The sequence below is a fragment of the Tachyglossus aculeatus genome, chromosome 9, assembly GCF_015852505.1.
Source record: "Tachyglossus aculeatus isolate mTacAcu1 chromosome 9, mTacAcu1.pri, whole genome shotgun sequence".
NCBI classification, from domain to species: Eukaryota; Metazoa; Chordata; class Mammalia; order Monotremata; family Tachyglossidae; genus Tachyglossus; species Tachyglossus aculeatus.
The window spans coordinates 12,927,966-12,942,798 of NC_052074.1; positions in this window are offsets into that span (position 1 = coordinate 12,927,966).

Consider the following 14,833-nt stretch of genomic DNA (forward strand, 5'->3'; position numbering starts at 1 on the left):
AGCCTTGGGCAATGATGGGGAGACAGCCTCCCTCCACCCCATTCCTAATTCTCTGCTTGCGTCAGGCCAGTTCCTGCTTCCCCCAGTCACTATCGAGTAGAGAAGCCATGTGGCCTACAGGAAAGACCATTGTCCTGGGAGTTGGAAGACCTGGGTGGAAAGAGTACGGGCTTTGGAGTTAGAGGTCACGGGTTCAAATCCTGGCTCTGCCAATTGTCAGCTGTGTGACAATTCACACACTTCTCCGCACCTCAGTTACCTCATCTGTAAAATGGGGATTAAGACTGTGAGCCCCCCGTGGGACAACCTTGTAACTGCCCCAGAGCTTAAGACAGTGTTTGCACATAGTAAGCGCTTAATAAATGCCATAATTATTATTATTATCCCAGCTCTGCCACTTGCCTTCTAGGTGACCTTGGACAAGTCACTTAACTTCTCTGTACCTCTGTTCCAATACCTGTTCTCTCTACTACTTAGAACGTGAGCCCCATGTGGGACAGGGACAGTGTCTGACCTGATTACCTTGTAATTATCGCAGGGCTCACAGTGCTTGGCACATAGTGGGCGTTTAACAAATGCCTTTATTTTTATTATTAAGTGGCAGCTACTAGAACTGCAATTTACCTGTTCCTTCCCAGTGCGGCTCCAAGAGCCTTGTTGAGATGTCTAAGGGGAGTCACAGCAGCCGCTCTGAAAGCATTATCAGTAGCAGGCATCACTGGTTTTAGGAATATGTTGCCCTTGCATTCAGCCCCCTTTTGTACCTGCCCCCCAAATTTAGTGCCCGTCCCCCTCCCCTCAAAGACCTGGCAGAATGCCCTTGCACACCTGTTCCAGCACTTGTCTGCTGTGTGGCCTTGGGTAAGTCGCTTGCTTTCTCTGTGCCTTAGTTACTCATCTGGAAAATTGGGATTAAGACTGTGAGCTTCATACGTTCACATGAAACAAGCTATTGTGGACTTGCTTCTAAAATAATTATCTTATTCAGACCTGGGAAAATTTCCCATCCAGGCTACTACACAAATAGCAAGAATCCAAGTAAATAAATCGAGTCACATGGGAATTTTCCACACACAAATGAACTGCCAATGACACATAATAAGGGGCAGGGTATTGGTAATGATAATAATAATAATGGCATTTGTTAAATGCTTATTATGTGCCAAGCACTGTTCTAAGCGCTGGGGTAGATACAAGGTAATCGGGTTGTCCCCAGTGGGGCTCACAATCTTAATCCCCATTTTACAGATAAGGTAACTGAGGCACAGATAAGTTAAGTGACTTGCCCAAAGTCACACAGCCAATTAGTGGCGGAGCCGGGATTAGAACCCATGACCTTTGACTCCCAAGCCCATGCTCTTTCCACTGTGCCACGCTGAAACTTCAACTTGGCTTGACAACAAACACAGCTAACTGTAACCTGCGATTATCTCTTGCCTCCATATCATATCATATCCTTGCTTGACAGGGAATGTGTCCAACCCGATTTCCTTCTATCCACCCCTGCATTTAGTACAGTGCCTGGGACACAGTACGAGCTTAATAGATACTACAATTATTATTACAGAGCTGGGCATTCAGTGAAAATGAATAGCAATTGACAACGGTGATGGTGATGATGATGGCGGTTGTTCTATTAGAGTTGAGACTGGGAGGGAGTCCAGACAATGGTGGAAGATCCCCCTTGGAATGTAAAAATGGCCCCGTCAGGCATGGGCCCAAATTACAACAGAGATAAAAATCATCGCTTCTGCTCCTTATCAGAGATCTGAAGAGAGAATCTCACCCATAATTTACAGGCCACATTCTCCTTAGGCGACTGCTTTCTGGGGTTTTGCTAATAACCCGAAACTTGACCTGTGCACCCTTCTGAGGATACACGCCACTACATAGAAGCTCAACGGAAGAAAGATTAGACTCTTTGGGGGTGCTTATGACTCAGAGATTTCCCTTTAAACGGAATTCCAAAGAACAAAGCCACCACTAACCTTTCCAAATACTATGTTCAGTAGTTTTCGCTTCAGGGTCTGAAATGTGGGCCACTACCAAGTAGACGTAGGGGGTTTCTAGCTATCTGCCAGTTTCAACTGCTCGTCTGATTTTGTGAGTAATCATCTGTGGGCACAATGAAAGACAATTTCTGAAGTCGCAGTGCTTTGTTTTGTATGGATGTACGGTGGGAGCCAATCAGTCAAATGTTACAAAACCCAAGCCACATTTAATTCGACTCATTTCAAGATAGAGTTTTGAAACTGGCTGATTTCATTTGAAATTTCTCCAAATAGGCGAACCTTTCATCATGATTAGATATGTAAGTTTGGTTCGACTGGGGAGGGTGAGTTGGGCTGATTTCAGGTGTGCCTCTGGTTGTCAAAGACTCAAGCGGGGGAACTTGATAAATAAGTTGGCTTTCCCCAGCCCTGGTGAGCTGAACGTGTCTGGAGGCCTGGCAGGAACGGGCAAGATTCCACCTGCTGCTGGGACTTCTCTATAGGTGTCTGTGTTTTACTTAAGCTCCATGTCTCTGGTTCTAAAATCTCAAGGAAAACCAGGCTTTAGAGTTTTCATATCTGGAATCACTGTCTGGTGGCAGGGAGAGGGAAAAGAGAGATTCGAGAAGAGGCCACCAAGATGAAGGGGGTTTTATCGTGTTTTGCTACTGGATTGTCGACTGAATGTTTTAAAGACTGTGTTCTGGTCCTTAGACAGAAGAGAAGGCATTATAAGTTAGTGGCTTCATGCTTTGTGGCCACATCCCACAAGGTTCTCCACTTGGGAACACTTGGGGGGACCTGATTGGGACCTAGATAATTAATGCCTTTAGCTAACTCCTTCACATTGTCTGGAAAACTCGGTGAAACACAAAACGGGTTTACGTTAGGGGAATTCAGCCAACCAATCGATGACATTTATTGAGAACCGATAGCTCAAAGCACTTCACTAAGTGCTTTGGAGAGTAAAACAGAAGTAAGATACACATTTCCTGTTCTCGAGAAGTTTACAATCTACTTGAGGAATTCCTCACAGGCTCTCATACATCGCTTTTTTCAAGCACTTAGCACTCTTGGGCAGGAGAGGAAGGGTATAGCCCTTGGCTGGAGGAAGGGAGTCACAATTCACTCTTTAACCACAGTTCCGGTAGAACTTGTATGCTTTTGTGTTTTTCCCTGTGTTGTGTTTTAAAGTTTCATCAGTCCTGATGTGTTTGTTTCAAATCCCTTCTCCCCACTTACACTCTAAGACTGTGGAGTTTGTCTAACTCTCACCTATGTATTCTCTCCAAGCACTTAATATAGCACTCGGCACACAGTGAGCACTTATTAATTATTATTACCACACTACTATTGCTACTATTACTTCTAAACTACTAGAATACTAACTGATGGCAAATAGGAACAATTTTTCTCATCGAGTGTAAGAGCTAAGTAGAATTAAGTTATGGGCTAGGCCAATGAAAATTTCTTTCTGTTTTGAAAAGCACATATCTACATTAATCTGGATCTTCTCTGTGCTGTTCAGCCAACATCATCATCATCAATCATATTTATTGAGCGCTTACTATGTGCAGAGCACTGTACTAAGCGCTTGGGAGGTACAAATTGGCAACATATAGAGACAGTCCCTACTCAACAGTGGGCTCACAGTCTAAAAGGGGGAGACAGAGAACAAAACCGAACATACTAACAAAATAAAATAAATAGTGCAACAGTGCTTTGCTTTATTTCCTGACTGAATCCCTAATAGCCTCTTATAAAATTCTCCTTTGGAGCTAAATCCAGTGGTTTGTGCCTGGGTCCAAGAACCTTGAATAAATTGATTCTCCATCAGAGGCTAGAGCTTATCAATTGACTACTGATTGAGTGCCCACTCCTTAAAGAGTCAGAGGTTGTGGGTTCTAATTCCAGCTCCGCCATTGTCAGCTGTGTGACTCGGGCAAGTCACTTAACTTCTCTGCACCTCAGTTACCTCATCTGTAAAATGGGGATTAAGTCTGTGAGCCCCGAGTGGGGCACCCTGATTACCTTGCATCTATCCCAGTGCTTAGAACAGTGCTTGGCACATAGTAAGGGCTTAACAAGTACCATCATCATCATTACAGAGAATCTTGGAAAAATAAATAGAATGTAATAGATGTGGATCAATCCAACAATCAATCAATGATATTTACTGAGTGCATATTATTTGCAGAGTACTAAACACTTGGGAGAGCGCGTAGACCAAGTAGACATGACCCCTACCATGAAGAGACTTACAACCTATTCAGGGAGTCAGACATTAAAATAAATAATAATAATGGTATTTGTTAAGCACTTACTATGTGCCAAGCACCGTAAGACAAGACAATCGGGTTAGACACAGTCAATCAAGCGATGGAATTTATTAAGCACTTACTACGTGCAGAGCACTGTACTAAGTACTTGGGACACAAGAATACAACAGAATCATCTGACACGTTCCCTGCCTATAATGATGACTCAAGGTCTTAATCCTCATTTTATAGATAAAGCAACTTGGGCTCAGAGAATTTAAGTGATTTGCCCAAAGTCACACAGCAAACAGTGGTGGAGCTGGGACTAGAACCCAGGTCCTCTGACTCTTAGGCCTGTGCTCTTTCCACTAGGACATGCTGCTTCTCTAAATAGCAGGTAGGGGAATCACAGAGTATAAAAGATTTAGACATAGTGGAGTGAGGGTGAAGTGAACACCTAAATGCTTGGGACTGTGGATTCACGTGCATCCAAGCACTTAGTACAGTGCTCTGCACACAGTAAGCGCTCAATAAACACAATTGAATGAATAGGTAACACAGGAGGGAGGGGAATCTTGGAGATTTTACAACCTCAGAGGTCTGCAAACACTAAAAAACTAGCACTTTAGGTTTAAAATTTAAGTCGACAATAATCGGGACAAGTAGAGTGCTGTAAACACCTCTGGAAGTCACACCACAATTTCCTAGCACCTCCAAACTCCACTGAACATTGAACACGTCATCCCCCGGGCCTGGAATGCCCTCCCTCTGCCCCTCCGCCAAGCTAGCTCTCTTCCTCCCTTCAAGGCCCTGCTGAGAGCTCACCTCCTCCAGGAGGCCTTCCCAGACTGAGCCCCTTCCTTCCTCTCCCCCTCGTCCCCCTCTCCATCCCCCCATCTTACCTCCTTCCCTTCCCCACAGCACCTGTATATATGTATATATGGTTGTACATATTTATTACTCTATTTATTTATTTATTTATTTATTTTACTTGTACATTTCTATCCTATTTATTTTATTTTGTTGGTATGTTTGGTTTTGTTCTCTGTCTCCCCCTTTTAGACTGTGAGCCCACTGTTGGGTAGGGACTGTCTCTATGTGTTGCCAATTTGTACTTCCCAAGTGCTTAGTACAGTGCTCTGCACATAGTAAGCGCTCAATAAATACAATTGATTGATTGATTGATTGATTGATTGAAAAAGGTACTTTTCATGGTGTTTTATGAATAAACAATTTATTTTGCCTTAAAGAAGCCAGTAAGGTCCCTTAGTCACTGCGTTTTGGTTATTGTAACAGCCCTGCCAACCCTCCTGTCTCTGCCTTTGGACAAAATTTGGATAACTTACATTGATTGATACATTTTAGAACAAATATACAACATACCCTGGGCAACCAATTCTTTGTCTCTTATATGTTGCTCAGTAAATGTTCTTAAACATAAAGAATTCCATTATCTTTTCTAATGATTCTTGGAGTGTCTTTGGGTTTGAGGGTCAGGGTTACTGGGTTGACTTGAGAAGGTCTGAGCTGAGCATCTTAAGTAGAAATGGGTCCTCTTAGAGTTTGAGCTTCCTTTTTTTAGTGTGGAAGAAATAACCTGTTCCTTCTAGACTGTGAGCCCACTGTTGGGTAGGGACCGTCTCTATATGTTGCCAACGTGTACTTCCCAAGCGCTTAGTACAGTGCTCTGAACACAGTAAGTGCTCAATAAATACGATTGATTGATTGATTGATTTTTATCTTCCACCCTTTCTCTTTCAAAGAGATTTAATTCCTATCTTCAATGGATTTGTAAGTGCTTCCCACTGGATTGCAGAAGAAAAAAACTCCATGCCTGTACTTTATTTCAGGCTACTAACTCTCAGTACTCTGCCAGACACATAGTACAATGCTCTGCAAAGAATGACTCAAAAAATGCTATAGATTGATTCAACTGATTGATTGCTGTTCCTCATTTATTTCCCATTATTTCCTTTCCCTCTCAAAAGACATGCTGCACTATTAGACTTGGTTTTATTCCATTTTTTCTATAGGAATCACTTTTTTTTCCTGAAGAGCTCCTTTAAATATGTGACTCCATTCCTGCCAGCAGCCAATAGGGAGACTTCTGTAAACTAGGAGGTGTCAGTTTGCTCCACCTATATACCTCTGACTTAGTCCCAAAACAGGGAGAACTAGGTAGGAACTGCTTGCAGAACTATTTGATTTCTCTGTTATCCGTCTTCGGTGGTGGGGATGGAAGCTTTAAATGCTTGGGTGGCTTATTGATTTTTATCCCCTGGCTGCTGTGATATTGACTAAATTCATTCATAAGATTCTCTCCATAAAAAGCTGGAAATCTGCCTTCTAAGTGCTGTCTTGAGAAACACAGAATTTCAAGAAGAAAAGTGATATCTGAAAATGCACGATATAAAAGAGGGCACTGAACCCAAATCAAGCAGGCTATTGCGGACTTCCGTCTAAAATAATTGTCCTATTCAGACCTGGGAAAACCTCCCATCCAGGCTACTACACAAATGTCTAGAATCCAAGTAAATAAATCAGGTCACATGGGAATTTTCCACACACAAATTAACTGCCATTGACACATAATAAGGGGCAGCGTGTTGGTATTGACAAACTTCAACTTGGCTTGACAACAAACACAGCTCACTGTAACCTGTGATTATCTCTTCCCTCTGTATCATGCCCTTTGTATTGGCAGATGCTATATCCAAAGAGATTGCTTTTCATTGTGTGAGGATGGAAGAATTTAAATGAATTCAAATAATCCTGGCTCGAAGAACACGTAAACTGTTTTTTCTCTTTGAGTTCTTTTGCAGTCTTCAATCTTGATTGTCATATGGTTTTACTCATTCATTCAATCGTATTTATTGAGCACTTACTGTGTGCAGAGCACCATACTAAGTGCTTGGAAAGTACAATTTGGCAACATATAGAGACAATCCCTACCCAACAACGGGCTCGCAGTCTAGGCACGGGCTTTATGATTCGGTCCAAACGCAGTAGTATTTTACTGTTGCTACTCATCCCCAGCCATCAGTGGATTTTTGTCTGAAGATTGATGTCATAAATGTACCCAAATAAAGACCTAAAAGTCAAAGAAAAAATGTAAATATCCAATTGCGAAATGATGCAAGCCAGAAGAGCTTATTCACCTTCTCTTCAGCCTTTCTTCAAATATCTGAGTATTTTGTGATCTTTTGGGAATTTTTTTCCCTGCTCATTTTAGACACGGGACTGAGATGCCCATGGCATGAGTGCTTTCCCAGACTCAGTCAGTGAGGATGAAAATATGGCACCAAAGAACAAATTTAGCCACCTTGCACTGCCAATGGTTACCCTTAGAAATGAGATGGGTTTGCCCCTACGGTATTCATTGAACATTTATTTGGAAGAATTCTATACAATGGAGTTGGTAGACACCATCTTTACTCGCAAGGAATTTTAAAATGAAATATAGATGGGGAAGCAGCAGAGTAAAATGATATTTACAAAAGGGCTGTGGAGTTGTGGGTGGGGTGCACAAGGGGTGAATAGGTGATGCAGAAGGGAAGGTGATCCTTAACCCAAAGGAAAGTTTGGTCTTTTCACCCTTTTCACTCTCATCTACCTCACCACCAACCCCTTGCTCACGTCCTCCCTCCTCTAATCCGACAGTTACTCACCCTTCCTTCAAAGCCTTCTTAAAGGCACATCTTTTTGTCTTCTCCCACTCCCCACTATGTCGCCCTGACTTGCTCCCTTTGTGCTTCCCCTCTCCCAGCCCCACAGCTCTTATGTAGGTATCTGTAATTTATTTATTTATATCAATGTCTGTCTCCCCCGCTCTAGATTGTAAGCTCGTTGTGGGCAGGGAATGTGTCTGTCGATCGTTGTATTGTGCTCCCCCAAGCGCTTAGAACAGTGCTCTGCACCACAGTAGGTACTCAATAAATATGATTGAAGAAATGAATGAATGAATGAATCACACTCAGCCGAAGAGCCAAATTGGGAAATGCTCTCTACAAAGTGTGCCTCGTGGCCATTCACAAACTTAGCATCATGCAAATTCTAAGTAATTTTCAAATTCAGAAATCTTCAGGGGGACAAAATGATAACAGAATAACACTTTTTCACAGCATCCTTAGAGATGATATTTCCAGTCTGACTGAGATCCTTTCAACAAACTATTACCGGTGCCCATTAACTGCAGGCCATTATACTGAGCGGTGTGAATAGGGAGTTACCAAGAACATAGCTCCACTGGTGTGTTCTAATATTCACGGGAAGGCAGTATGGCTCTGTCATGGTTTTGCAAGTATAAATGGGTACCTTTCCATATACATGGAGTTAATGTATAAAACAAAAAGGCTCTGGGATTCACAGAGGAAAGTGAGAACTGATAATAATAAAAATAATAACAATAAAATAATAATAATAATAATAATAATATTTGTTAAGCACTAGCCAAGCACTGTACTACATGCTGGAGTAGACTCAAAATAATTAGATCCCACATAGGGCTCACAGTCGAAGCAGGTGGGATAACAGATATCGAATCCCAATTTTACAGATGGGGAACAGAAGTACAGAGACTCAATCAATCATATTTACTGAGCACTTACTGTGTGCAGAGCACTGTTCATTCATTCAATCATATTTATTGAGTGCTTACTGTGTGCAGAGCACTGTACTAAGCGCTTGGGAAGTACAAGTTGGCAACATATAGAGACGGTTCCTACCCAACAGTGGGCTCACAGTCTAGATAGGAAGGCAGTATGGCTCTGTCATGGTTTTGCAAGTATAAATGTGTACCTTTATACTGTACTTACTGTACTTACTAAACACTTGGGCAAGTAAAGTATGACAGAATTGGTAGACATGTTCCCAGCCCACAAAAAGCTTTCAGTTCAGAAGGGGAGATAGACATGAATATAAATGAAATAAAAGTTCTTTGGGACTGGGGGGAGGTGAATAAAGCATGCAAATCCAAGTGCAAGACTTCTAGACTGTGAGCCCATTGTTGGGTAGGGACCGTCTCTATATGTTGCCAACTTGTACTTCCCAAGTGCTTAGTACAGTGCTCTGCACACAGTAAGTGCTCAATAAATACAATTGAATGAATGAAAGTGCAAGAGTGACATGGAAAGGAGTGGGAGAAGAATTAATGAGGGTTTAGTCAGGGAAGGCCTCTTGGAAGAATGTGCTTTTAATAAGGTTTTGAAGATGGGAAGAATGATTGTTAGATATGAAGAGGGAGAGCATTTTGGGCCAGAGCCAGGATATGAATGAAGGGTCAGTGCCAAGACAGATGAGATCAAGGTGCCATAACTAGGTTGTCATTAGCGGAGTGGGGTGTACGGTCTGGATTATAGTAGCAATGCAGTGAGGTGAGGTGTGGGGGGGTAAAGTGATTGAGTGATTTAAAGCCAACGGTAAGCAATTTCTATTTGATGCAGAGGTTGAAAGGCAACCGCTGGAGGTTTAGTAGAAGTGGGGAAAAATGGACTGAATGGCTTTGTTCAGAGAAGTAAAGGACCTCGTCCCAAGTTTACACAGCAATAAGTGACAGAGCCAGGATTAGAAGCCAGGTCTTCTGACGCCCAGATTCGTGCTCTTTCCACAAGGCCATGCGTATCAAACTGGGCGAGGAGTAGCAGCAGGACACAGATGAAAGAGCACAGGCCGGAGAGTCAGAAGGTCAGGGATCCAGATCCCAGCTCCGCCACTTGTGTGGCCTTGGGCAAGTCACTTCACTTCTCTGTGCCTTAGATACCTCATCTGTAAAATGGCGATTGAGACTGTGAGCCCCACATGGGACAGGGACTGCGTCCAACTTGATTTGCTTCTATCCACCCAGTGTTTAGTACAGTGTCTGGCACAGAGTAAGTACTTAAGAAATACCATCTTTTTTTTTTTTAAGGGGTAACTGGAGGTTCAGATGGGATTAAATCTGGGAAGGTTCACTGAGGAGGAATACTACACTCTGAGTAAATTTAATTTGTTAAAAACACACACTTCTGGTAAACTATGTGTGCTACGAAAAACAAATAAAGAACATAAGGGAAAACTCAAGAGCCTTCCAAGTGACTTTTTCCCTCTCATGAAATAATCAACTGGTCTCTTACTGGGGCTGCTGAGTGTTCATCAAAGCTGAGGATTTTGCCTTTGGCCAGTTTCTATTGCGTTGCCAAGCCAGAAAACACAATTACAGGCCAGAAGCTGGTCAGTGACAGGTCTATTTTTCCCCAGATTTCATATGGGGCATGGGATAGGAGGGGCATATTCCCAGGACTCATACAATCACGTGACCGAGGCTGGATCTGGGACACCGACGTGTAATCCTCAATCAACATCGCCACTGTTTAAAGTCTGAATTTTAGGTTATTTCTCTGGAAAAGTATTTGCGATTAATCAGAAGCAAGGAATGTAGCTTGCGAGGAGCTTTTAGTGGTGTTTAATAAATCAGATTGAGAAAGGTCAGACAAATAATCTGTTCACAGCTGTCCACACACAATTTTCTGGAAACACTATAGTACTATTTTACATTTTCTTTCTCGTGGATTCCAGAATGCCTAGAACCCAGCTTTCTCCCTTCAAATCAGCCATCCTGAAGTTTGATCAGTAATTGACAAGGCCGGGAAGTTGACTGACATACCTACATGATACCTTTTTTCTTTATGCGGTAGTATTACCTTATGAGGAGATGTCAACTTTTATCCAGGGATGTCAAGGCTTGGAGCAGACATGACTTTATTCCCACCTTTCGGCTGGCGAAACTGAAGAACAGAGATGTCAGAGCCTCACCTAAGCTCACACAGCTAATTTGCCCAAGCGATATGAAGCTAGAGACTTCTGTGGTCCTTGAGCAGTCAAGAGGCCAGAGAAAGTGTGGCTAGGAATCAATAATAGCTGGACAGTCATTTAAACAAATGCTCCATTCCATAAACACTGTAGCAGCTTTCAAATATAAACAAGAGAAGATGAACTTTGTTCAGATAGCATCACCAGCTGTTTTCCGTTTCAGGACTGCGCATCACAGCTGGGCAAATGATGCTGAAACATGGGAATAAGGGAAATGTTTAACCTCACTTTAACATGGGGAAGGAGTCCTGGCTGGTGAGCAGTAACAGGTGGAAAACCCTACCTGCATCTGAGTCCGGAAGGCAAAAGTTCAGCTCCAAGTAGTAGCTTTGAAAACTCCAAAAGACAATAAGGCCAATATTTTCAGGGGTTTTTTTCCAGCCTTGTTTCAGAATCGGCATCTTCCCAATCTAACTTGTAAGATGATGTTAATCACTGCAATATTTCCTCCTCGGATGAAAAACCTAAGGTGTGTTAGAAATAGTTCAGCCATGAAGATAAGCTAAAATCCACGTGTCCCGAGTCTAGAAGAAATTAGGTTGGCTCTACGAACATCAGGCAGTGGGTTTGAAATCAAACAGCACTGCTAAAGGAAATAGAATATCCCCTGCTCTCCTTTCTATTTCCTTTGTTTCCAAGGGAATTTTCTGTTTGTGGGGGAAATACGGAGCAGATTTATTGCAAGCAGATGTGTGATAGGGTGAGTCGTAAGAGGAAGAAGGGCAAGAAAGGTGAAGGGAAGGCTGGTGAGTAGATGCTAGACTATAAATTCCTCTCTAGACTGTAATCTCCTTGTGGGCAGGAGATGTGTCTACCAACTCTGTGGCATTATACTCTCCCAAGTGCTTAGCACACAGTAAATGCTCAATAAATAGCACTGATTAATACAGACTGCCTCATACAAGCACTTATTGGAGAAGCTGGCAATCGCATAAGCAAGCATGAGAAGAGGGCTTAGGGAACAGTAAAAAATAATAGTAATGATAATGATAATTATAATAATGACATTTATTAAAGGCTTACTTTGTGCAAAGCACTGTTCTAAGCGCTGGGGAGGTAACAAGGTAATCAGGTTGTAATCAGGGGGGCTCTCAGTCTTCATCCCCATTTTACAGATGAGGGAACTGAGGCACAGAGAAGTTAAGTGACTTGCCCAAAGTCACCCAGCTGACAATTGGCGGAGCCGGGGTTTGAACCCACGACCTCTGACTCCAAAGCCTGGGCTCTTTCCACTGAGCCATGCTGCTTCTCTAATGACATTCATTAATGCCAAAGCTGGGGTAACAATAATAATAATAATAATAATAATAATAATAGCATTTATTAAGCACTTACTGTGTGAAAAGAACTGTTCTAAGAGCTGGGGAGGTTACAAGGTAGACACAAGATCATCAGATCAGACACATCCCTTAGCTCATCATCAACTAGGAGGCATGGAAGTCAATATTTTATCTCCACTTTACAGATGGGAACACTAAAGTAAAGAGCTTGGTCGATTTTATGCAGGGGGTCAGTCCTCGGATTCCCAGTTCCATGCTCTAGCCACTAGACTCTACTGTCTCTCCAGGGTTTTGAACTTCTCAGCCTCCCAAGAGGCACAGAGCAGGAAGAGGTGTATGCACTGGGTTGGTCAGGTTCCTGATCCTGGTATTTTCACTTCTCGGGAAATAACACACTCTCCTCTTTTTCCTCCTTCTCTGACCAAATGGGTGGCATAGCAAAGCAAAATCGGGTATGGAGAAGATACAATAGATGTAAAGCTACCACGCCAAAAGCACTTAAGTTTGTGTCTGGGTGGAACAGAAGCCCAATTTTTGGACCGAAATGACAAGTGAATGAAAAGCCATGTGGAGTAGGTCTTTACTGATCTTGACTCTAGTATATTGATAGTGCTGGGAATTTTTTTTTTTGCTTTAAGCAGCATCCATGGAATCATGAACTAATATAATAATAATAATGATGGCATTTGTTAAGCGCTGTGTGCAAAACACTGTTCTGAGCACTGGGGAGGTTACAAGGTGATCAGGTTGTCCCACAGGGGGCTCACAGTCTTCATCCCCATTTTACAGGTGAGGTAACTGAGGCACAGAGAAGTTAAGTGACTTGCTCAAAGTCACACAGCTGACAGTTTGCAGATCCGGGATCCGAGCCCATGACCTCTGACTCCAAAGCCCGGGATCTTTCCACTGAGCCACGCTGCTTCTCTTATAATAATGGTATTTGTTAAGTGCTTATTTTGTGCAAAACACTGTTCTAAGCACTGGGGAGGTTACAAGTTGATTAGGTTGTCCCACAGAGGGCTCACAATTTTAATCCCCATTTTACAGATGAGGTCACTGAGGCCCAGAGAAGTGAAGTGACTTGCCCAAAGTCACACAGCTGAAAGTTGGCAGAGCTGGGATCTGAACCCATGATCTCTGACTCCAAAGCCCATGATCTTTCCACTGAGCCATGCTGCTTCTCAGTATATTCTATATTTTAATATATTCTAGAAGTGCACTGAGGCCAGTTTCCACTGTTTAAGTGAAGTGGAATAAGGAATTTAGTAATATCTGGTTGCTTCCCTTACCTGTAATTTATTTTAATATCTACTTCCCCCTTTATGCTGTAAGGTCCTTGAGGGCAGGGACCATGTCTACAATTGTATCACACTCTTCCAAGCACTTAGTACAGTGCTCTGCACAAAGTGGGAAGCAGCGTGACGTGGTGGATACAGTTTGGGCATGGGAGTCTGAAGGACTCCTGCATATATGTATATATGTTTGTATGTATTTATTACTCTATTTATTTTATTTGTACATATTTACTCATTTAATTTTGTTAATATGTTTTGTTTTGTTGTCTGTCTCCCCCTTCTAGACTGTGAGCCCGCTGTTGGGTAGGGACCGTCTCTCCATGTTGCCAACTTGTACTTCCCAAGTGCTTAGTACAGTGCTCTACAAACAGTAAGCGCTCAATAAATATGATTGAATGAATGAATGAATGAATGACCTGGGTTTTAATCCTGGCTTCATCACTTATCTGCTGTGTGACTGTTGGCAAGTTAATTCACTTCTCTGTGCATCATCTGTAGAAGGGAATATCTACCCCAGTGCTTAATACAGTGCCTGCACATAGTAAGCACTTAACAAATACCATAAAAGAAGTGCTCAGTAAATACCACCGATTGATTCATTGTCATGGCTGTTTTGGCTGAGGTCTGAACTGAACAAATTGATGATTACTTCAGTCCTTGATACTGCTTTTCACTTTTGTCCCCTTGCTCATAGTGTTACCACAACCCTCAATATCTTCAAATCAATCAATCAATCAATCAATCGTATTTATTGAGCGCTTACTCTGTGCAGAGCACTGTACTAAGCGCTTGGGAAGTACAAGTTGGCAACATATAGGGACGGTCCCTACCCAACAGTGGGCTCACAGTCTAGAAGAAGTTCAAAGTTATCCTTCAGGAAGCCTTCCCCATGTCTTATCCCCAGCATCAGGTATATATGCGTATTTTATTTGGACTTTCATTCTTATATTAAATTAGGTATTTTGCTATTCCACTCTGATGTAGTCAAACCACTTCCTTCTCACAAAACTTGTAAATATTTCTTGTCAATCGCTCCATTAGATTGTTAGTTACCTGAGGTCAAGGAATTCATACTTTGCTTCTGTTGTACTCTCCCAAACATTTCCTACCATGCTCTATTAATTGACTGATTGATTGGTGGGCTCTGGTGATGGAAAACAAGG